Source organism: Lactuca sativa, chromosome 6 (assembly GCF_002870075.4).
Source record: "Lactuca sativa cultivar Salinas chromosome 6, Lsat_Salinas_v11, whole genome shotgun sequence".
NCBI lineage: Eukaryota > Viridiplantae > Streptophyta > Magnoliopsida > Asterales > Asteraceae > Lactuca > Lactuca sativa.
In genome coordinates, this window is record NC_056628.2 from 190,937,300 (window position 1) to 190,960,991 (window position 23,692).

At 37.5% G+C, this 23,692-nt stretch overlaps 1 non-coding gene across 1 annotated transcript; it reads right to left on the minus strand.

Moving 5' to 3' along the window:
- Positions 1 to 5,408: 5,408 nt before the first annotated feature.
- Positions 5,409 to 5,515, minus strand: LOC128126973 (small nucleolar RNA R71). Its single transcript, XR_008224940.1, has one exon. It is a non-coding gene; the product is annotated as a small nucleolar RNA R71 (small nucleolar RNA).
- Between the last annotated feature and the right edge of the window lie 18,177 nt (positions 5,516 to 23,692).

The following is a 23,692-nucleotide window of genomic DNA, read 5'->3' on the forward strand; positions in this document are numbered from 1 at the left end:
CATTCTTTAAAAATATGCAGCTTGAACTATAAAATTCTAAAAAAATGATAATACATTCTCTATTCTCATATTGTAATTCTTAAAGAATCGTCGGTAATTTTTTAAAAATGAGTGGAAATACATTCTATGAGAATGACAATTTATGAGAATGTCTTCCAAGATATTGAATTCTAGTCCTTTGTTTTGGATTCTTGAACTTGAGTTATATCTTTTTGTGAGCACCAAAACCCTATTTCTCCTCGACCAACACTATCTTCAAACATTTTGAAAGAACAACCACAATTTAAACCGATTTAAAAATAGCTACAAAAATTAAGAAAATAACCATATAAACAAGTTCTAATTCTCATAATAATTAATTTATATATGTTGACAAATTCAAAACATTTTACCTTTAAAATTTTAAAAATATACCTTTCCTATATGGGCATTTGTTCTAAGGAAGTAAACAAGTTTTTGATGGGTCATAATTCTTTTATGAATTGAATAACAAAACTCTTTTATGACTTAAAACAAAAGTGACCATTATTTTGAATATGATAAGAAAAATCAAGCATATTGATTTCTTTCAAATTTGAGACCCATAATTAAAAATCGTCAACTGTTGAATTCCCATTCCATGCAATAAAGAAAAAAATCAAGACCACTCATGAACCAAAGTTCACTTCGTATTCATTGAATACGTAATTTTGAATATATAATTTTTTTTAACAAGAATTTAAGAGAATCATTAATTTTTGATGTGCAGGTCCATTTTAAGTAGTGAATTCAAACTTACTAATAGCCACCAGTTTTGTTCAAGATTCCGTCCCTTCTGTATGCAAAGTTCACTCTATTAGCAAGTATAAGTAAGATAATCATACTACTAAACAACAAAAAGAAATATTATAAACGAGCAAGTCTATGTTTTATACGATGTAAAAGGTTCGTTAGTATAAAAATTCCACGTATTTTCCACATAACTTAGTCACGAATTACTTACAGAATTTGATATTACAAAAAATAACATAAAGTTCAAGATTATGTAACGACTACTGTTCGTGTTTTAAAATTATAAAAATATCGTAAACTGAAAAGAGAAAAAATTTAAATGTGTAAATATAAATATTAAAACCTCGAATTATCAAAAACTTTTGGCCCATTCTTTAGTTAAGTTAAGGGCTAAGCCCCAAATCGTTGAATTGGACTTATTTTAATTTCTAAAACAGTAGAAGTTGTGTTATATATATATATATATATATATATATATATATATATATATATATATATATATATATATATAGAGAGAGAGAGAGAGAGAGAGAGAGAGAGAGAGAGAGAGATAGGTTCAATTGAGAAAATAAAAAAGGTTGAGAATGAGAGAATCATTCTCAGCCACTCATTTTATTCAAGCATAAAAAGACACGGTGACAAACTTGTAAATATGAGAACAACCTTTAATATCAAATACGTATCTGTAGTTCAAACCCATTCATCGTTCATCATCCAAATTTCTTCTCCAACTTTCAACAATCATCCAGATTTCTTCGATTAAACCATCATCAATCCATTTTTTTGATCGGGTAAAGCCGTAAAAGGGATACGAAGCAGATGATGGTGAGAGGAAAACGAGAAGCGAATCGATGAACGAACACAGCGGGCTTTGCAGCAACCCTTCGTTCACCTCCCGTTGTCGGCAGCAAAGGAGACCAAGGTGAAGATTCTCCGGTGCTCGTCTTCGTCTGATTAAGGGGGAGAAGCACGGAGGTTCGTCGCCCGACTCGCAAAACGAGATGGTCTCCGTGGTTTTGACTAGACCAAAGGAGGAGGTGTTTGGTTTTGCTAGGAGATTGCGATCGGAAAGAAGCCCGAAGCGAGGGTTTGGTTTTGCTAGGAGATTGGGTCGGACGTCCGCTGCCTCTCATTTGCTTCCTGCCGGCGAGAAATGAAGAAAGAGGGAGGCGAGGGAAGATGGCATCGGTGTTAGTGGGTCAACGAGCCAAGGCATAAAGGGAAACTGAGGTTCCAATCGACGAAAATAGTCTAGAAGATGGTGGCTTTTGGCTGTGGTAATCGACGAGAAGTACTGAAGGATCTCGATGGGGCAGTTGCTGCTTCAATTGGTACAGTCCTCTTCTCGTTTCTTTTATTTTGATTGTAAATCAGTTAGGTGGGTGTTTGGGTGATCGATGTTCAACGGGTGAGTAGATGGGGGAAAAGGATTTGATCAGGTTTGGTGTGTTCATCATGAACAGATGGAGAAAGGGGTTTGACTGGAAATCAACGATAACGAAGGGAGTTTGGTTTGTTTCATTTGACAGGAAAGAAAACAGATGACAATGATTTCATGGATGTTTGTTTGCTATTGTTTAATCTTGTTTGGATAGAAATGTATGGTGTGTTTGGTTGGATCATTTGACAGGAAAGTCTGTATGTTATTCATATGTGAATAACATATAAAAATTATATATATATTTGTGAAAATACATTATAATATTCATATGTGAATATACTGTGTAATATTCATAAGTGAATATATCATCTAATATTCACAAATGAATATACTATGTAATATTCACATGTGATATACCATGTAATACTCTGTAATATTCAGATATGAAAATATTATCTAATATTCATAAATGAATATACCATCTAATATTCACAAGTGAATATACTATGTAATATTCATAAGTGAATGCATCGTTTAATATTTAAATATGAATATACTATGTTTATTATATGCTATATTCATATATGAATGATACTTAAATTGTAAAAAAAAAAATTAATCATAGTTTTTATTCATAACTGAATAACAAATGTACTGTAGTAAAAATCTAATTCATTTTTATTCACTTATGAATAACGATAGCTGAAAATATAATTTTTTTTTTATTTTATCTTAAAACTATATCAATATGGATGTCTATTTGTAGAGAATAAAAAATCATGAATTTTGGTATATTTAAAATCATTTTTCGATAAAAATAGCTTCTTAAAAATAAAAAAAAACGAAAAAACTATGTTTTTGTATATATTAAGGTTATGATTAGCATAGTTTAAGGAAACATGTTTTGTTGGAAAACACATGACTATTCCTTTCCCATTTCTGTTGGTACGACGGAGGCTTTTGCGGCAAAAATAAATGAGTGACTGAGAATGATTCCCCCATTCTCAATGATATTGCCATATTTATACCTATTTTTAGGCAATATTTAAGTACATTTTTATTAATAAATTAATAATATGTTTAGAATAATGATACTTATGACTTTAAATTGTTATTTTCAGTCAATTAAAAGGATTTTCGAAGAGAGGGACCAAAAGTGACAAAATGTGGAACATGGGAGGCTTGAATGACAAGAAAAGAATAAATTCACGATAAATACTTAACCCACGACGTGGCGATGAAGCCCACGACGTGGCATGGGGTTTCTAGAAGATAGACATCGCGACGCAGATGATTTCCTTGTACGATACGGATTACTTGAAGCCCACGACGTTGCACAGCTGGCCACGACGTGGCGCGAGTTTTTTAAGATTATATAAGTTCTCCTGATTATTACGAAAGGAACAAGCTTTTGGCAGAAGGAAAGAGTTCCAGGAGTCGATTCAGAGCGAAAGAAGGGTTCTGGAAGAAGGTTTTCAACACAAAAAAGAATAGAGGTTTATATTTTAGTTAAATAAGAACACGTCTTTCATTATTTTTAGCTGTGTTGGTTTAGGTGCTATGATGAGCAGCTGAATCTAGCTACTCTTGTTTAGCTAGATGAAGCTTTAAACTTATGCATAGTTCAATGTTTATGGATTAATTTTTAGTTGGTAAAAATTGCTTGTGTTTGATTTGTATAACCTAGCATGCTACTGTTTGTTTGTCTAATTGCTTAACTGCATGTTCTGTGTAGCTTAGTGACCATTAAACTGCATGAACTTGTTTACCTAATGATTTAGTGAACATTGAATTGTTAGAGCTAGGATTGACCAATCTTAGTTAGTAATTAGAATAAATAAAGCTTAGCTGTGTTAGAGAACGTGTATTGTGATCATAATTGCGTTTATACAACAAATCTTACATAACATATTTACATTCATAATTAGTTCTGTGTTTAATTATGTGTGAACATACATGGTTTGACATGAATTAGTTAATTATTGGTAAGTTAGAATTAAATTACTAATACAACTAAAAAACCAACTTAATAAACCGTAATCATTAGCTAGCCATAAGGGAGAAGTGGATTCAAACTAAACAAGAGTGTGTTTTTATTTATTGAATTTGATTTAAGTTCATCTGATCTTGTAAAACCAGATAAACCCCCTTTTAAACTTGTTAATAAATTAGGTTAATTTAATAGTAAGTAAATTAATTAGTAACATCATTCCCTGTGATCGACACCCGACTTACCCAAGCTATACTGTAATCTGACTAGGTACACTGCCTATAAGTGCATAGTTAGTTAAGTTTGTTAGGTTATAAATATTAAAATTAGTGAGTACTTTTGTGCACATCAAGTTTTTGGCGCCGTTGTCGGGGAATGGCTTAGTTTTTAGCTTATTTATTTGCATTAAATTGATCGATCCTTCTTGTGGAGTAGAAACCCACAAAAAGTTAATTTTTCAGCAAAATAATTTTTTCTGTTATTCACAGAGTCCACGACGTGGCACTCCTCTGGCCACGATGTGGACAGTTAAAAACTAGATTTTTTTAGTTTAAAGTTAATTTTTCTTATTTTAGTTCAGTTTTACGTTTTTAGTTTAGCAAGTTGCAGGAGTTCATGACCAGAAGCTCAAACACACACTTGGTGCCACCACTGGAAGATCCCGAGTCTACACTTCACAAGAAAAAGACACCCTTACAAGAATTGAAGTCAACTTTTTCTAGGAAGTCGGGAAAGAAGACAGGAGAGTCAAGTTCATCAGCGAGGCACAAGAGCAATCTTGAGCATTTGGATCATACACCCATCCAAACCGAGTTCGAAAGCGATACCGAGCCGGAATTTGAAGAACACACGAGCAAACCCGAGAACGAGCCAAGGAACGACATGGCAACAATTGAAGAAATGTCCATGGGAGCTTACAAGAAGCGGATCCGAGAAGATGTGGGTCCCGGTTTAGTCCAACCCGCAATACCTGCCACTGCCACATTCGAGCTGAAGGGACACATATTGACGGCACTAAAGGACATCCCATTTTTCGGGAAAGATCATGAGGATACTTTTAAGCATCTAGATGAAGTCAACGACATTGCGGATTACTTCAATGTCCCGAATGTCAACAGAAACACAGTCTTGCTTAGGATGCTTCCCATCACTTTCAAAGGAGCTGCTAAGGAGTGGTTAAAGGCACTCCCACCAGGTACAATCACCACTTGGGCTCAAATGCGTGAGCAATTCCTGGACCAGTTTTGACCGCCATCCAAGATAGCTAAACTCAAGAAGGCAATAGCCAACTTTGAGCAACAGCCGGGGGAGTCACTATACGAAGCATGGGAGCGGTACAAGGGCTTGCTCAGAAATTGCCCTCAACATGACCTAAATGTACAGCAAGAAATGTCAATCTTTTATGATGGGGTCAACGTGATGACAAGACAACTCCTTGATTCTCAAGGACCGTTGACAAAGAAAAATCCAAGGGAGGTCAAGGAGCTAATTGAAGAATTCGTGAAGCACTCTCGTGAATACCACAACCCGAGGCAAGATGGAATCAAAGGCGGTGGAGGGGCCTAAACTGAAGAAATAGCAGCCGTCATGGCCATGCTGAATAATATGGATCGCAGGATAACACAAATGGACCAGTCGATACATGCCATAAGAGTGGGTTGCGAGAGATGCAGTGGGCCACACTTGACCAAGGACTGCAATGTAGATGAGTTTGGGAACAAAAAAGCTCAAGTGTGCTACTCTAGTGGGGATAAGTTTGATGAGGACTGGAGGAAACCGAAGAAGGAGTGGCTGCCATATTAAGAGTACAAGAAGCAAAAAGAAGAAAAGTATAGGCAGACAGGTTGAGGCCTCTATCAAAAGGAGTAGCTACCAGCCGAGAAGAAACCCGACCTAGAGACCATTTTGATGAAGTTTATGGAAGCTTCGGAAAAGAGACACGATGCCACTAATTTTGCCATTATGGAACAACAAACTCTGATAAAGAATCAGCAAGCCTCCATCCATAACCTTGAAGTACAATTTGGTCAACTAGCCACTTTAGTTCATGAAAAATTGTCCCCGAAGAATCCCGAAGTAAAGAACCAATCTCACGTAATGGCCATTGATACTGAAGAAGATGCAATCTCTGAGTTCCTAGAGGCATTGGAAGAAGAACCGCAGCAGCCCAAGAAATCAGGGATCGAAAGTGGAGAAATTGCTGAACCAGGCTCGCCACGACGTGGCACTCCTCTGGCCACGACGTGGCGCATGTCTGATCAAAACCCCTTTGAGCCCGTTCCAACTTATCAGCCACCTTTTCCATTTCCCACCCGAGCTGCACTTAGTCTACTGGAGAAGGAGAATTTAGAGTATGTAAAGCTTGTGAAGGGAATCCCAATTAATACCCCCTTTGTCGAGTCCTTATCCAAAGCTCCCGAGAACCAGAAATTACTGCAAGACTTAACAGACACTCGAAGGCAATTAAGGAAGGAGTCTATAGTGATTCTAAGCGAACAAACTTCAAAAGCTGTGTTGGGAGAAACAACAGAAAAGATAGGGGATCCTGGACGCCTCACTCTTCCATGTGAGTTTGGGAATAAAATGAAAGTTAATGCTTTAGCTGATTCTGGGGCTAGCATTAATCTGATGCCTTTTTCATTTTATCAAAAATTTGAGATTCAGAAGATGAATGCTACAAAAATGAAGATTCACATGGCGAATCGTTCGGTGACACAACCTCGTGGCATCGTGGAGGATATTCTGGTGAAATTTGGAAAATTTGTTTTTCCAATAGACTTTGTAGTCTTGGACATGAAAGAAGATCCAGATGTTCCAATAATCCTTGGTCGTCCATTGCTTAACACTGCTGGAGCCCTTGTTGATATCCGCGAGTCTAAGCTCACTTTGAGGGTTGGAGATGAACAAGAAGTCTTTGGGATAAAAGATGACTTTCAAGAAGATAAAGAAGAGGTGTTCACAATTAACGAAGAGAATGAACTAGAAGAACTGGAAAAGCTTACGGAAGAAGAGATAAAGACAGTTCATCGAGTCAAAAGGACAAAACCGAGGGCATCTGTTCCATATTTGATTGAAGTCATAGCTTACAAGAGTCTGCCTTCTTGGGTGAGCGAAGAGGATGAGGAGATGACAAGTGATGAAGAGGAGGTCACTTCAAGAGTAACAAAGCCGGTAGTGAAAGAAGAGGAAGCTGCTATGGAGTGCAAGGAACAAACTAAGGGCACAAAACAAAAGCTTGAAGAGGAGGGAAAATCTAAAAAGGAGAATTCAAAGAAGGCATATAAAAGGCGAGTTCAAGCTTACAAGCGGCGGTTCAAGGAACAAAAGATCTTAATGGTGGACTCTTCAGAAGATTCAACGTAGAAGGCACAGAGTCCAGCTCAAGACTCCAAGAAAAAGAAGCGTTTCTCGGGAGGCAACCCGAGTTTGGTTTGCATTTTCTTTTCTTTTTTCTTTAGGAAAGACATCAACTCATCATCTAAATAACTGATAATTAGTAAAGAATTAGCTGTAGGGAACTTTAATTAATAATGGGATGCAAAGTAATTAGTTAACATGTGAGACTTTATTAAAATTTTGGATTTGGGCAGTTTCCACGACGTGGGCATAGCAAGCCACGTCGTGGTTCAAATTGCAAACACGGGACCAAGATGACAGATTTAAGGTCCACGACGTGGGCATAGCTAGCCACGTCATGGCCTTTAAAAAATCTGGGGGGACCATTTCCTTAAAACCCTTTGACCGATCATTCTCATCCCACTTGAAGACTGCCGCACGAACGGGAACAGCATAACCCCACAGCCAATTTCTTAATCTACTTCCAAATTCCTTGCAAGATCTTGCCAATTACTCTACTTGGTATGTGTTTTTCTCATTATTATGTAGTTAGTTCTTCCAATTTCAAGTTTTTATGGCTAGGGTTTGTATGATTCATGAAATTGGTTGAATCTAGTGGTTGATTTTAGATTGCATGTCCTTTTAATGTCCATAGGAACAAACCCCAAGCACTAATTTTGGTAGAAATGGCATACAAATGGACCGATCCTAGAACTGTGACTGACTGCGGTCCACGACGTGGCATAGCCTTGCCACGTCGTGACTTCTGGCAGAACAGCATAAATTGTTTTAATGTTTTGGATGTTTGCTGTTTTGGTTTGATTTTGTATGCAGAAATGGGACCACGACGAGCTGTTTCACAGGAGGAAAACCCGATAGATGTAGCAAGTATACATCCCTTATACCAGTTTCCTCAAAACATTCCCCGACCGTTGTTAACTACTTACGAGAATCGGCTTGGATGGCTGTACAATAGGGAGTTTGCAATAGCCCCAATTACCGATTGGGGATGGCTTGGTGGAGTGGGAATGGTTGCTGAGTTGACATGCTATTGGTCGAAAACATATGAAGGGGACCAATTTTCTTTCACTTGTCACGAGTGGAGGAATTTGTTTGCCATCCAAGAACCCGTATACCGGGAATTATCGGTGGAGTTTTTCTCTACCGTATGCTTCGAGGAACGCACTATTGATTTTACCTACAACCGGGAACTTGTGTTTCGTTTGGGTGGTGTGTATCGAGAGTGTAGTCTTCGGGAATTCGCTTGGCGTATGGGGCTTTATATCGAAGTGGAGACTCAATCTCCATTTTTCATACCATTCTTGCTTGGCTGCGTACGGGATTTTAATCCCGGTGTTTTGGATGTTCAGTTCTGGAGGAGCATTTCTAGCCATGAGTACAATACTCGTGACTCGAGTGAGTCACAAATTCGGAATCCGGTTTTCCGATTTTTACACCGCCTTATCACCTTTTCAATTAATCACAAGCATCATCGTGATAAAGTCCCCATTCAGAATCTGTTTTATTTATGGACTCTTATTACCCCGGGAGTTTGTTGTGATTTACCTTATATGTTGGCGAGATTCATGGGAAAGAAAGCGGCCATTTCTAGGCCCGGGAGCCCGATTACAGGGGGGCATTTGGTTACTCGCCTGGCTAAGTCATATCATATTTTGACCTATGATTTTGTGAGGAATCTTACTTGATTCCCGGACACAGACTTGACCATTCAAGTCTGGGGTGTTATGCGGGTGGTGGTGAATATCGGGGATCGTTTTGTTATACCGCCGATAGATGACGAGCAAGAGGAGGCGCAGCCAGGACAACAACCACCAGACAGACCGCGGCGTCGGAATGTGCGGGCTAGAGGTGAAGTCGAGAGAGAGCGTGCTGCTTCGCAGTATGTGCAGGGAGTGCCCACCGAACCTTTTCAGAGTCGGGTGGGAACGTATTTGGATAATCTACGGGGGCATGCCATTTACCATACCCAGCTTACTGAGGGTATTTATTCGCATCTGGGTGTGACCCGACCACCTTCTATGCCACCTCAGTATCCTTATTTTCCGACGTGGGAGGAGCTATGGCGTCCGCAGAATGACGGGGCAGGGCCAAGTGGAGCACAAGATCAAGATGATGATTGATTTTATTTCTTTTCATTTTATTTTGTTTTTAAGTAGTTTTTTTTATGTTTGAATTTGGTGTGTAATGTAAAACATTATTAAACTATGATGTTACTTTTTTATTTCTTTTGGGTTGTTCCATTTTTCAGATTAGCATTGGAATTCTAAGGAGCATAGAAGGTTAATTTTCGAGTCGTGTTTGTCAAGGAAGCTTAGAGTTGTGAGTTGGAACCCACAATTCAAGATAAGTGTGGGGTACATTAGTAGGAGAGAGGTTACAGTTGGGAAATATATTTGCATAGAAGCGTCTTAAACCATTTAGCCATTGGTCAAGTTGCTAGAGTACATGAAAGAAATAAGGCAATTTTTTGCTGATGACCAGTTTCCACGACGTGAAATTCTTACGCCACGTCGTGGCGCAATTGCAATTTGAAGAAATTAAGCAGTTTGATGTTCGCGCTTTGATCACATATCACAACGTGGCCAGTTACCTGCCACGACGTGTCCCAGTTTATCATTGCCCACATTTTTACTTACAAACACCCACTTTGAAGAATTGAAGTTCCGAGTCATGTTTACATATTCACCTAGTTCTACATCGATTTTCTATTTTTGGAGGTCCAGATTTCGGAGGCACGTTTTCCACACTTTTGGAGATGCTCACGCCACTATTCCAGGGGAGTCTGTTCCTTTTTCTCCCTTTTCTTTAATTTTCATTTGTTTTTATGAATACAATGAGGGCATTGTATGAAATAAGTGTGGGGTAGGGGTAGAAAAAGTAAATTGCTGGAAAATCATAGAATTTGATAGTAAAAATTGAAAAATTAAATTGAAATTTTTAATAATTGAATCTTGTAATACTAATTTCAACTATAGTTGCTAGTATTATGTGGGATGATCCGATGAAAGTTCAAATGTTTAGTTAAGCCAATACATGTTATAGTGCATTTGTGGCCTCGCTTATTTTAGTGAAATAATGGAACAAAAACATAACCCCGCTTGGTTTGAGGGATGCAATATGTTTAGCAGCCTAAACCTGAAATGTATCCAGGAAAATTATTTTCATTAACCGATAAAGGTTGAGGTTGAGCGCCTCTGCTTAAGCATGTAGGTTTTGAGTGAAAAAAAGAGAGGTACATGTTAAAAAAAAAGAGAGAATTACGAGTAAAGTGTGAAGAATTTTGGAGCAAATAAAGTGAAGATCAAAAGATGAAAATTCCAAGAAATTCAAAAGTTGAAGATACCAGAAATCAAATAAGGTGGTGAATTCAAAGAAATCAAAGATCAAATGTCAAGGAAGTGAAGAATTCCAAAAGAGCTCCATAGTGGTATCAATGATTGTAATTCTAATTATGTATGCTTAGGTTGCTCAACTAAAAATACCTTGAGGATAAGGAGGTTTTCTGCGGATGGATTCGGAGGGTTGCATAAAATGAGCATTGTTCGGAAAAAGTGGGCGCGTGTTTATGAAGATTGTGAGTATTTAAAGTATGGGGAGGTACTTTAGGAAAATTTTAGACACAAATGCATGCGTTGAGGTCTTGGCGTAATGGCTGAACTAGAGTCGGATTGTTCTGTGTGGTGTTAGTAATTAAGAATTAAGTTTAAATTTGCTTGGGGGCAAGCAAAGCCTAAGTGTGGGGTATTTTGATATTGCCATATTTATACCTATTTTTAGGCAATATTTAAGTACATTTTTATTAATAAATTAATAATATGTTTAGAATAATGATACTTATGACTTTAAATTGTTATTTCAGTCAATTAAAAGGATTTTCGAAGAGAGGGACCAAAAGTGACAAAATGTGGAACATGGGAGGCTTGAAAGACAAGAAAAGAATAAATTCACGATAAATACTTAACCCACGACGTGGCGATGAAGCCCACAACGTGGCATGGGGTTTCCAGAAGATAGACATCGCGACGCGGAGGATTTCCTTGTACGATACGGATTACTTGAAGCCCACGACGTGGCACAGCTGGCCACGACGTGGCGCGGGTATTTTAAGATTATATAAGTTCTCCTGATTATTACGAAAGGAACAAGCTTTTAGCAGAAGGAAAGAGTTCTAGGAGTCGATTCAGAGCGAAAGAAGGGTTCTGGAAGAAGGTTTTCAACACCAAAAAGAATAGAGGTTTATATTTTAGTTAAATAAGAACACGTCTTTCATTATTTTTAGCTGTGTTGGTTTAGTTGCTATGATGAGTAGCTGAATCTAGCTACTCTTGTTTAGCTAGATGAAGCTTTAAACTTATGCATAGTTCAATGTTTATGGATTAATTTTTAGTTGGTAAAAATTGCTTGTGTTTGATTTGTATAACCTAGCATGCTACTGTTTGTTTGTCTAATTGCTTGACTGCATGTTCTGTGTAGCTTAGTGACCATTAAACTGCATGAACTTGTTTACCTAATGATTTAGTGAACATTGAATTGTTAGAGCTAGGATTGACCAATCTTAGTTAGTAATTAGAATAAATAAAGCTTAGCTGTGTTAGAGAACGTGTATTGTGATCATAATTGCGTTTATACAACAAATCTTACATAACATATTTACATTCATAATTAGTTTTGTGTTTAATTATGTGTGAACATACATGGTTTGACATGAATTAGTTAATTATTGGTAAGTTAGAATTAAATTACTAATACAACTAAAAAACCAACTTAATAATCCGTAATCATTAGCTAGCCATAAGGGAGAAGTGGATTCAAACTAAACAAGAGTGTGTTTTTATTTATTGAATTTGATTTAAGTTCATCTGATCTTGTAAAACCAGATAAAACCCCTTTTAAACTTGTTAATAAATTAGGTTAATTTAATAGTAAGTAAATAAATTAGTAACACCGTTCTCTGTGATCGACACCCGACTTACCCAAGCTATACTGTAATCTGACTAGGTACACTACCTATAAGTGCATAGTTAGTTAAGTTTGTTAGGTTATAAATATTAAAATTAGTGAGTACTTTTGTTCACATCACTCAACCTTTTTTTTCTCAATTGAACCCTCCTCTCTCTCTCTCTCTCTATATATATATATATATATATATATATATATATATATATATATATATATATATGGAAAATCAAACTAATTATATTCTGTGTTTCCTTTCTCCATACCCAATGCTACATATATTAATACACTAAATATATTATATATGTATATATGTATATTTAGCAACTTTTAATTTGTTTGGCAAATATAAACTACATGGGTATGCTGACAAGAGACACTATCATGAATATGAAAAGGCAAAACAAAATCATTCTTTTGAAATTTTGATTTAATCATATCACAAAAACAAGAATCTAACATATAAAATGTTGTCCCTTTTCATAATATTTAGAAAAAGTTTATCCCAACATCAGCGCATAGATTCATTCTCTTACACACAAAATGTTTGACAACAAAACAAGTTAAACACTTCAGAAAAATATCAAACCAAACTTCGATGAACTTGTACAAATAAAACTTTTGAAAATATAAATCAAGTGAACACAATATTTAATGTGGTTCGATCAAGGTGACCTACATCCACGAGAGAGAGAGAGAGAGAGAGAGAGAGAGAGAGAGAGTTTTATTAACTTCCAAGAATAATTACAATCACACACAAATGTTACACCTCACTTGAGCTCTCAAAACAAAAGAATATATCTTGCTTACTATCTGCTCCAAAGGAGTGCTCTCAACATCACAATGATTACTCTCTTGAGATTTCTACACATTTCAATCATGGGAATATATGCCTATTTATACTTGATGGATCAGACCTAAAACCCTAATAGGTCAAGCCCATTGGCACATAGGCCCATGAAAGGTGTCAAACAATCACAATCTGCCATGCAACATCTTCTGGAACATTCATCCTAGTATGAGCATCAGCAACACACATGATGGAGCATCATGATCCCTAGTGGCATATCAAGATGCAAGAGTGACACATCAAGATCACCATGTTATATCAACCTTCATGGTGACACATTAAGAAATATCCCTTGAGCATCTTCAACTTCTGATCAGCTTACTTGAACAATCTTGAGCATCATAGCGGACTTCATATCATACAACTCATCAAGGAACATAAGTGGTGCATCTACCTTCAAAATGGCGCTTCTTCCTCGAAAATATCATATCTAGACAATGAGTGGTGCTTCCACATTATGGATGGCGTTTCTGGAGGGTTTTAGTATACTACAACATCCTATGGTGCACATACAACCCTAAATACATTGGATCTATGTTTTCACAAATTATACATGCAAATGGTTTCCAAGACATTAATCCTATAACTAGCATGAAATTGACATAAACCATATAAGATACTAGTTAGGGTAACATACCTTTTATGTAGCTTCAAGTCTTGATGTATTTGGCCTTAAGAGCTTAGCCCCAATAGTATGGAAATCTCAAATGAAGTCATAGCACATCATGGACAAAGGATGAAACTTGAGAGAGAATTCATACACACCAAAACCGTCCATATCTTCTAAGAATACATTAGTGGTGATTTTGGCTATGAAGTAACATATTTATATGTGGAATTCCAAAATTCATGGGTTAACCCAAACCCATACCCATGGGTTTATGATCCATGGTTCATGTGGCCCAACTCTTTATGTATCCATACATAAACTTGGTCCAACATGGATCATAAGCCCAACACATATAAATATAACTAATTACCATAATTAGTCCCCATAGATTTAATTAGTCTCTTTTGATCACTAAATTAATTCCAAATTAATTCTTGATCAATACTAATTAAAACATATGGTTTCATATTAATATATTAGAACTTATAATATATTAATAAATCATACATAACCTTCTCTCAAAAGTCTATCCTAACAAATTGTCCTGATGATATGCAACCCAAATGGACCATGCTACTCTCGAGTCAAGTACATACCAATAATAGTTATGGGCTTAGGCATCTAATCCAACAGTCTCCCACTTGGACAAGTCTAAAACTATTATTGCAAGTATGACTCCAAAAACCGACTAGCAATCGTAGCTCTTAAAAGCCGATGTCGAACTCTGACCTAGTCAATGACTTGTCCATTAGATAAGGGATCATATATTCATCCATTCTAGATATCATATGGACCGAGACATGGATTATAATCATTCTCTCTATCTATCTATTGTTTCCCGATTTCCAATTTATGACGACTGACTAATTGAACAAATCAAATCAGTCCAAGCCCGACCGAGCACTTACGTTTGTCATCACTAAATCACCGAGAGGCCCACATATATCGCTTTTATCCCTCCAAGGGTAAAAGGAATGGATAAACTTCGACTCATATGCTTGTACTAACTACTTGTTGAATCATACACAAAGGTATGTTTTATAACATCAAGTTACTGATGCGTTTTCGTGCAATCAATGTACAACCAACTCATAGTCAAGAAGTCATATCTCTAGGTTTGAAGAATATAAGATATTATCATCTCATTATCACTCGTGATAAAATCCATGAAGTGATTCAAATGAGCGTGGGTTTAATCCAATACTTGAATCTCATTCTAGGAGCACTCATGAATGTTGCAGCTGTTGGATTAGGTGTCTAAGTTCATAACTATTTATGGAATGTACTTGACCCGGTTTGGCGTGGTCCATTTGGGTTGCATGGCATCATGCACTTGGGCAGACTAAAATGAGAGAAAGGACACTTTTGGTTTATTAATATATTATAAGTTCTAATATATTAATAATATTATTTAATTAGTATTGATGAAGAATTAATTTGGAATTAATTAAGTGATCAAAAGGAGACTAATTAAATATATGGGTTGATTGTGTAAATCATCCATTCTTGTATACTAGGCTAATGGTCCATGGTTGATCAAATTAGGCTACAACCCATAAGATGCTCCATGGAGGCTCCATGGTGTTTTTGAACCCATGGATCCAAGAAATGAAAAGTCATGTTAATTAGGGTTTACATGGTGTAACCCTAATTATGACACACTATATAAGCATCATGTTTTAGACCAAAATCGGCACTAAGTAAGAAAAGTGAGGGCTAGCGGATTTCTAGAGTGTTTGCATTTCTCTCTAAGTTATTCTAAGTGCTTTGGTTTTGTGTGAGACATTTGAGGCATCACACTTGAGGTGCTAGGCTCACAAGGTTCTCAAGGAATCCAAACACCTAAATGTATGCATTTCTTACTAACGTTTATGGTTAAAAGTTCTCCATGTGTGCTAGATAGGTTATGAACCTTGGAAAAACAAATTTGCATGTTTCATAGATAAAACATAGATCCAAGGTTAGGGTTGCATGTACACCATAGGAGTGTTAGAATGCTCAAAACCCTTCAGTGGTATCAGAGCCTAGGGTTTTTTTTCTTGATACTTGATGCTACATGTTTCTCCAAAAGTTGAAATTCTACATTTTTTGCATCTGACTGCTTACCACGACGTGGCAGTATTTACCACGACATGGTGATGCCCCTGTATGCAAAATTTCAGGGTTTTTCTTGGTATTGGATGAGGATCATTACCTTAAACTGTTTTTTGAACCTTAAAACCTGTTTTGATGTGGTAATGATTATGCTAAATCCAATTTCAAAGGTTATTATCAAAATTTCAAGCTTTGGATGGTTTATTTATGATTCTTGAAATTGTTGATATGAATGTTCATGAACTTCTGAGTTTAGAAAATCATAGGAATTATTTTTAACTTGCTTGTTAGTTTAATTCTCGATCACTATGTGTTTTAATGGAATCCATAATTTGTCCTCAATTTATGGATTACCAAAAGTCATTCTTTTAAAGTCCATTATGAAACACATAGGTTACATAAAATGAAAAGTCTTTCATTTTAATAAACCATTAACTCATAAGTTATGAAAGATGAAAAGTTTTGAAAGTTACAAAACTTGCCCTCAAGTTTTGGAACATGTAAAGTCACTTTAAAAACTTTAGATCCAACCCCTAGAATTTTAAAAGTTAAAATTCAACCCTTATACTTTATAATATTATAAGTTTAATAATAATTATATATGTATAAAAAAATTTGTTTTACCGTTAGTAGGCCTCATTCACGAATCCGGTCTATAAGGAGGGTATAAGGTTGTTGCCTATAAAATGGCAGCTTAAGGGGTGTCCACTCTCACCCACCACTTCCTTGATCGGTGGAGGGTCGTTAGCCGAATGGGTAAGACAAGGACTTTTAATCTTCATTAAAATTATGATGAATATATAGTAACTAAATGTTTTTATAAATTCCCAATCTTATTTACTTTAGGAAAATGTGAATAAGGTGCTAACCCATGAAATTACACTTTGCACTTCGATTAAGTCGTTAGTGGAGCATGTGTGGTTAACCAGCACACTAACCTGGACTTAACAAGGTAGGCAAAAGGTAACTTAATGTTTATCAGAGTATCGGTGGAGCGTGTGTGGCTAACCGGCACATCAATTGAGGGGTAAATATTAAGGGTACCAAGTAATTTGCATGGTTACTTTACACCTTGTTTTGTGATCCTTGGCACCCCAGTCACAAAACCTGAAGGGCACACTCAAGATTGAAACATGCCATTGAAAAGTTTAATGAATCTAGGAGTTTCAAAACCAATTAAAACCTAATAATTTATTTCGTTTTTCATAGTGGAAATCGGTGAATCGTCATTCACCTACCTTCAAATATTTTATAGCTTGGATTACGACATCCCTCATCTAAGTTATAAAATATGGTGTTGGGTCCTAGCCTTAATATTACATTTGGGTGTTTTATTAAGGACTATCTTTATATCTAATCTAAAATTGTCTTTATTCTTTTCAGATGTCTTCCAACAATGCTGCTTCTGGCTCAAACCCTACCAGCTCCTTCTCTCTCATGAACCTTTGTGGGAAAATCATCTTTGATGGATCCAACTTTATGGATTGGATCAGGAACATTAGGATGGTCACTTGGTATGAGGACAAAGAATATGTCCTCGACAAGGAGCTTAAGGAACTTGAGCCGTCTGCTACTCCTGAGGAGATTACTGAATATTAGGCACATGAAAGATATGCTACCAAAGTGGCATGCATCATGTTGGCGACTATGACAGCCGAGCTCCAAAAGTCCTATGAGGACTACTATCCTTTTGAGATGCTGTAACGCCTGTGTTTCGGGCTTGCCATTTGTAGCAATGTAATAGTCTAGGTTAACCTCTGTAACCCGTTTTGAAATAATAAGATTGTATTATTTGAGTATTGTGTGTTTTGTGCTTAATTGCTTAATTATGTGGTTTGATTAATTAAGAATAAAAATAAGCGTCAAAATTTAAGTGTAAAATAAACTTAATATATTTGGTTAATGTTGTAGTAGTTGAAACGAGGTTTCCGAATATATATAGAACGCCCAAATCTGACTTCGTATGAGGAAGTTATGATTTATCGAAGTTCCGGCTTAGCGATATACAGCCTGTTTTACTCGATTTGAGATCGAGCGGTTGTTAGCCGAAGCAATCTAAATGAGAATCGAAGATCTCATTGTTGGTATTGAAACGATAAAAAGTTAGGCGAGAACGGACGTCAAACGAAGAAGTTATGAATTTATAACGAAAGTTTCTGTCCCGGCCTATTAAAAATAATTAATAAAAATAAAGTCAAAATTAGCCGACGGAGTCTAAACGAAAGTCGTAGAGCATGGTCTCACCTTCGCGTGGATATAAAGAACGTCGAAAACGGAGTTCGTATGATGAAGTTATGAATTTCCGAAGTTTATTAATCATTTTGTATTTATTTTTAATTCAAAATTCGGAAGCATTATCCGAAGGAGTCACCGATCTGATCCGAGGTACGCCCCGCGTACTCGAGTACGCCCCGCGTACTCCGAGGGATGTCGACACTCGCACTCGAGCACTTCGGATACGTAAGCAATGACGTTTTGGGCAGTACGCCCCGCGTAACGCAGTACGCCCCGCGTACTCCGAGGCTCCAGCCTCCTATAAATAGGATGCGAGGGTTCCGGGTATTTTTGCCAATTCCCTCTCGTTTTCGTGTCGAAGCTCTGTGCAAAAACCCCCGAAGCTACCCCGAAGTCCCGGTATCATACTCTAGCCCCGAGGCAAGTCCCGAGATCCCGAAGATCCCGAAAAGTGCGGTTCCCGAGTCGAAGCTCTGCCCGCGAGAAGTTCGATTTTCGAGAAGATCTTCCAGATCTGCTGTGGATTACTACTTCTATAAGCCGTAGTGCTGTCCGATCATCTTCTGATCAAGTGAGTGTGTAGTTATTTCTTCTAATACAATAATACGAAGTATTTTATATAAAAATACGTGCTATGTGTATATATTTGGTTGTGTTATGTGTGAATGAGTATTCACTCTCTTCTATCTTATAGATCTGCTTATTTCTTTATGAGATATGTGTTATGTGTGTGTGTGCCTCATCTGTTATGTGATATATGTGTTGATTAAAGCATGCTATACATGTTTTCTTTAAACTATGTATACAAATGTATATTTTTATCTACTAATATGTTGGGTAGAACATGGGTAGACAGTTGGTGTGTAATAAACAGATGATAGGCCTCGTTGTTGTTTGATTGAGTCATCTAGCGGAGTTTAGATGACGACCACTGGCTATTCTAGACAGTCTTGTGGAAACATTAGCAGGTTCGCCACCTGTAGGTGTTAATGAACTTGGGTGTTCATTCGCTGTACTCCATCCCCCTCATGGTTGCCTTATTTGACTTATATTGCTGAGGTACCCCCGAAGCATGTGTTGTCACCCCGATGAAATATTCTTAGACTAGGTCCCTTATGTTAGTTGTTTTAGGGACATTAAAGTGAGAATAACGGGAATGGGTAATTGGGTTATTGTTGGTTGGTGAAAATTAAATATGATATTTATTGTGGGTTGAAAACCCTATATGCTCACCAGGCTCCCAAGCCTGACCCCCTCAGTTTTAAATTGTATTACAGGTAGTGGCGGAAGGGCATGAGATGGATGAACCATCAAGTTGTTTTGTTTACAAGTCTGCATATGTTTATATTTGTTATATGACTTGTAATGTATTCGTTTATGCTTATTGGTCTGAATCGGAACATGACACCCCGAGTTTTGATTATAATGAAAATACATTTCTTTTATGAAATGCTTCGGTAAACAATGTTTTATCATGTTTTGTTTTTGGGAACAAATTCCGCAACTCTTTCAAATCAAAAGGATTTACTCTGAAAATATTTAAAAGCATAAATGAAAATCGGTCTTTTCTGGCCGAGATTTTGGGGATGTCACAGATGCACCAGGATTTGATGGACCGATACCATCAGAGTGCTCGTCAAGAGTGATATGAAATCATCTCCTCCATGATAACAACCCAGATGAAGGATGGTAAACCCATCACGGGCCACATGCAGAAAATACAAAGGTATGTGGACCGTTGCTGAAACTGAATGTGAACTTCCCCAAGGAGTTGGCAATAGACATCATTTTTCACTCCTTACCTTCATGTTATGATCAACTCCGTATGACATACCACATGGACAAGGAGGAAGTTACACTCAGCAAACTTCAAGGACTTTTGAAGACCGCAGAAAGTGGTCTTAAAGGTAAGTCGGTTGTTACTACTCCTACTCCTACTGCGACCCCTGTCTTGGCAATCGGGCAAGGCAAAGGAAAGAAGAGGAAGAGATCTTTGAAGGGCACCAAGGGGAATACCCTTGATGGCTCCTCTTCAAGTGGAACCAAGAAAGGTTTCGTCACTCCTTCTGCTAACCGTAAAGAGGCGGAATGCTTCTATTGCCATGAAAAGTCGCACTGGAAGCGAAACTACCCAAAGTACAAGCAAGATGTAAAGGATGGGAAAGTAAAACCCAACCATGCAGGTACATACACTATATTGTCTAATAATTCACCCCATTCTAATTCTTGGGTCCTTGATACAAGATGTGGTATTCATATATGTACTGATTTGCAGGGACTAAGAAGAAGTGAGAATGTGGAGCATGGGAAGATAAACTTGATCATGGGGAATAGGAAAGCTTCACTTGTCACCAAGATTGGAGTTTATTCTTTGTTGCTAAGTAGTGGATTAGTATTAGATTTGAATAAGTGTTGTTACTCGTCTGAAATGGCAAGAAATATTATTTCCTTTCATGGTTTGTACAAACAAGGTTTTACCTTTTCATTTGATAATGATAGTGGTGGTATTAATGCTTTCCTTAATAATGTTTTTTTTATTTTAAAGCATTACCTTGTGATGGTGTATATGAAACTGTGTCAGTTGTTTATAATCTAGGAAATAATGTATTGTGTATCGATTCTTCCACTAGCTTGGATAAAGCATATTTATGGCATTCTCATCTTGGACATGCAAGCAAGAAACACATAGGCCAACTACAAAAGGATGGAGTCTTGGAGTCGTTTGACCTAAAGTCAAATGATAGTTGTGAATCTTGTTTGATTGGGAAAATGACAAAGTCACCCTTCACTGGTACTTGTGTTAGGGGTGAGGGTTTGTTGGACCTCATACACACTGATGTGTGTGGACCCTTAAGAACCGCCACAAGAGATGCTAATTGCTTCTATGTGACTTTTACTGATGACTTGAGTAGATATGGATATGTCTATTTAATCAAACATAAGTCAGAGACCTTTGAAAGATTTAAAGAGTTCAAGTAGGAAGTGGAGAATCAGTTGGGCAGGAACATTAAGATGCTTCGATCCGATCGAGGTGGTGAGTATCTTAGTAAAGAGTTCCTTGACTATCTTAAGGAATGTGGGATTATCTCACAATTGACACCTCCAAAGACACCACAACTTAATGGTGTGTCTAAGAGGCGCAATCGAACCTTGTTGGATATGGTTCATTCCATGATGAGTCGAGCTTCGCTACCAATCTCATTTTAGGGGTATGCCTTAGAGACTGCCACCCATATTCTTAATCTGGTCTCTACAAAGAAGGTTGCCAAAACACCTCATGAGACGTGGATCGGAAAAGTTCCCAATCTGGACCACATCAAGATTTGGGGTTGCGAGGCTTTTGTGAGGCGCGAGTCTCACGAGAAGCTCGAACCTTGAAGTGAGATGTGTATTTTCATCGGCTACCCACAGACATCCTTTGTTTACCTCTTCTACAGACCTAGTGATAATGTGGTGTAGCATAGAGAAGAGTCTTTCGCGAGAGAGAATTCATGAGCCAAGGAAACAGTGGGAGGAAAATTGACCTTGAAGAAATTCAAGAGTCAAGTGGTGAAGGAACCTCAAACCCTAGCAATCAACCTGAGGAGGAAACTCTTGTTGATCCGACATAAGAGTCTGTACCTCTGAGGCGTTCCACGAGAGTTAGGAATGCACTTGAGCATTACTATGGTTTCCATATTACTGTTGAGGGTGATACACTTATTAGTTATAGCACACTGGTGATTCTGGATGAACCTAACAGCTACACGGAAGCCATGGCAGGCCCTGAGGCTGCTAAATGGAAAGAGGCTATGGACAGTGAGATACAATCTATGTATGACAATCAAGTTTGCAACTTGGTTAACAAGGTACCAGGTCGCAAGACAGTCGGGTGCAAATGGATCTTCAAGAAGAAGACAGACATGGATGGTAATGTACACACTTATAAGGCGTGACTGGTTGCAAAGGGATTTTCTCAAACTCCTGGAGTTGATTATGATGAAACCTTTTCACCAGTAGCGAAGATTAAGTCTATCAGGGTTATGTTAGCCATTACTGCATTTCATGTTTATGAAATATGGAAAATGGATGTCAAAACCGCTTTTCTTAATGGAAAGTTGGCTGAGGATGTTTACATGAGTCAGCCAGAGGGTTTTGTCAGTACAGAGTACCCTAATAGAGTGTGTAAGCTTGAGAAATCTATCTATGGATTATAACAAGCACCTCGCAGATGGAATATTTGATTCGATGAGAAGGTCAAAGAGTTTGGCTTTTCGAGGAGTGAAGATGAATCTTGTGTTTATGTCAAGGCTAGTGAGAGTATAGTTAGCTTTTTGGTATTGTATGTGGATGGCATACTACTCATTGGAAATGACATCCAAAGTCTGCAGGAAGTGAAGTCCTAGCTTGGGAAGTGTTTTGCTATGAAAGACCTAGGAAAAGCTGCCTATATTCTAGGGATAAGGATTCTGAGAGACCGGAGTAAAAGACTAATTGTACTTAGTCAGAGTACCTACTTGGATAAGGTGCTGAAGATGTTCAGCATGCAGGACTCCAAGAAAAGAGAGTTACCCATCCAGAGTAACGCCAGACTGAGTAAAACTCAGAGCCCGAGTACTGAGGCTGAGATAGCAGAAATGAGTCGAGTACCTTATGCTTCTGCAGTAGGCTCGATCATGTATGCTATGACTTGCACTCATCCTGATGTGGCCTTTGCATTGAGCATGGTCAGCAGATATCAGGGGAACCCTGGCAAGGCTCACTGGACTGTGGTAAAGAACATTCTCAAGTACCTACGGAGGACTAAGGACTGGATTCTTACCCTCAGTAGGAGTGATGACTTGAGAGTATTGGGGTATAGTGATGCTAGTTTTCAGACCGATAGGGATAATTTCCGCTCTCAGTCAGGCTGGGTCTTTACCTTAAACGGAGGCTATATGGCTAAAGAACTTCATTGGAGACCTTGTAGTTACACCAACTATAAAGGAGCATATATAGATTTTCTGTGATAGTGAAAGTGTAGTTGCCTTAGCCAAGGAACCAAGGGATCACGGGAGATCTAGACACATCGACAGAAAATACCATTTCATCAGACATCGAATAGAAGAAGGACTCATGGCAAAGAGGGTATCATCGGATAAGAACCTGGCAGATCCCCTCACGAAGGGACCGGGCAGGGTTAAGCATCTCCAGCATGCAAGGCGCATAGGGCTGAAGGATGATTTTAGTTTTAGTCGTTAGATTGCTTTGAAATGTGTAAAGTGTAATTGACATTTGATGATGAATAAAAGTTGTATTTATTTATGAGTAAAGTGTTGCTATCCTTTGTAAATCGTTTACTATCATTTCAATTTGCTTGTTTTGACTTCCATAATAATTATGTTATGTTATTTCATATTATTCAAATTCTCCACAGTCGGTTATATGTTGGAAGTAGATATGAATTAAGACTGTCATGGGTTGGCTTGT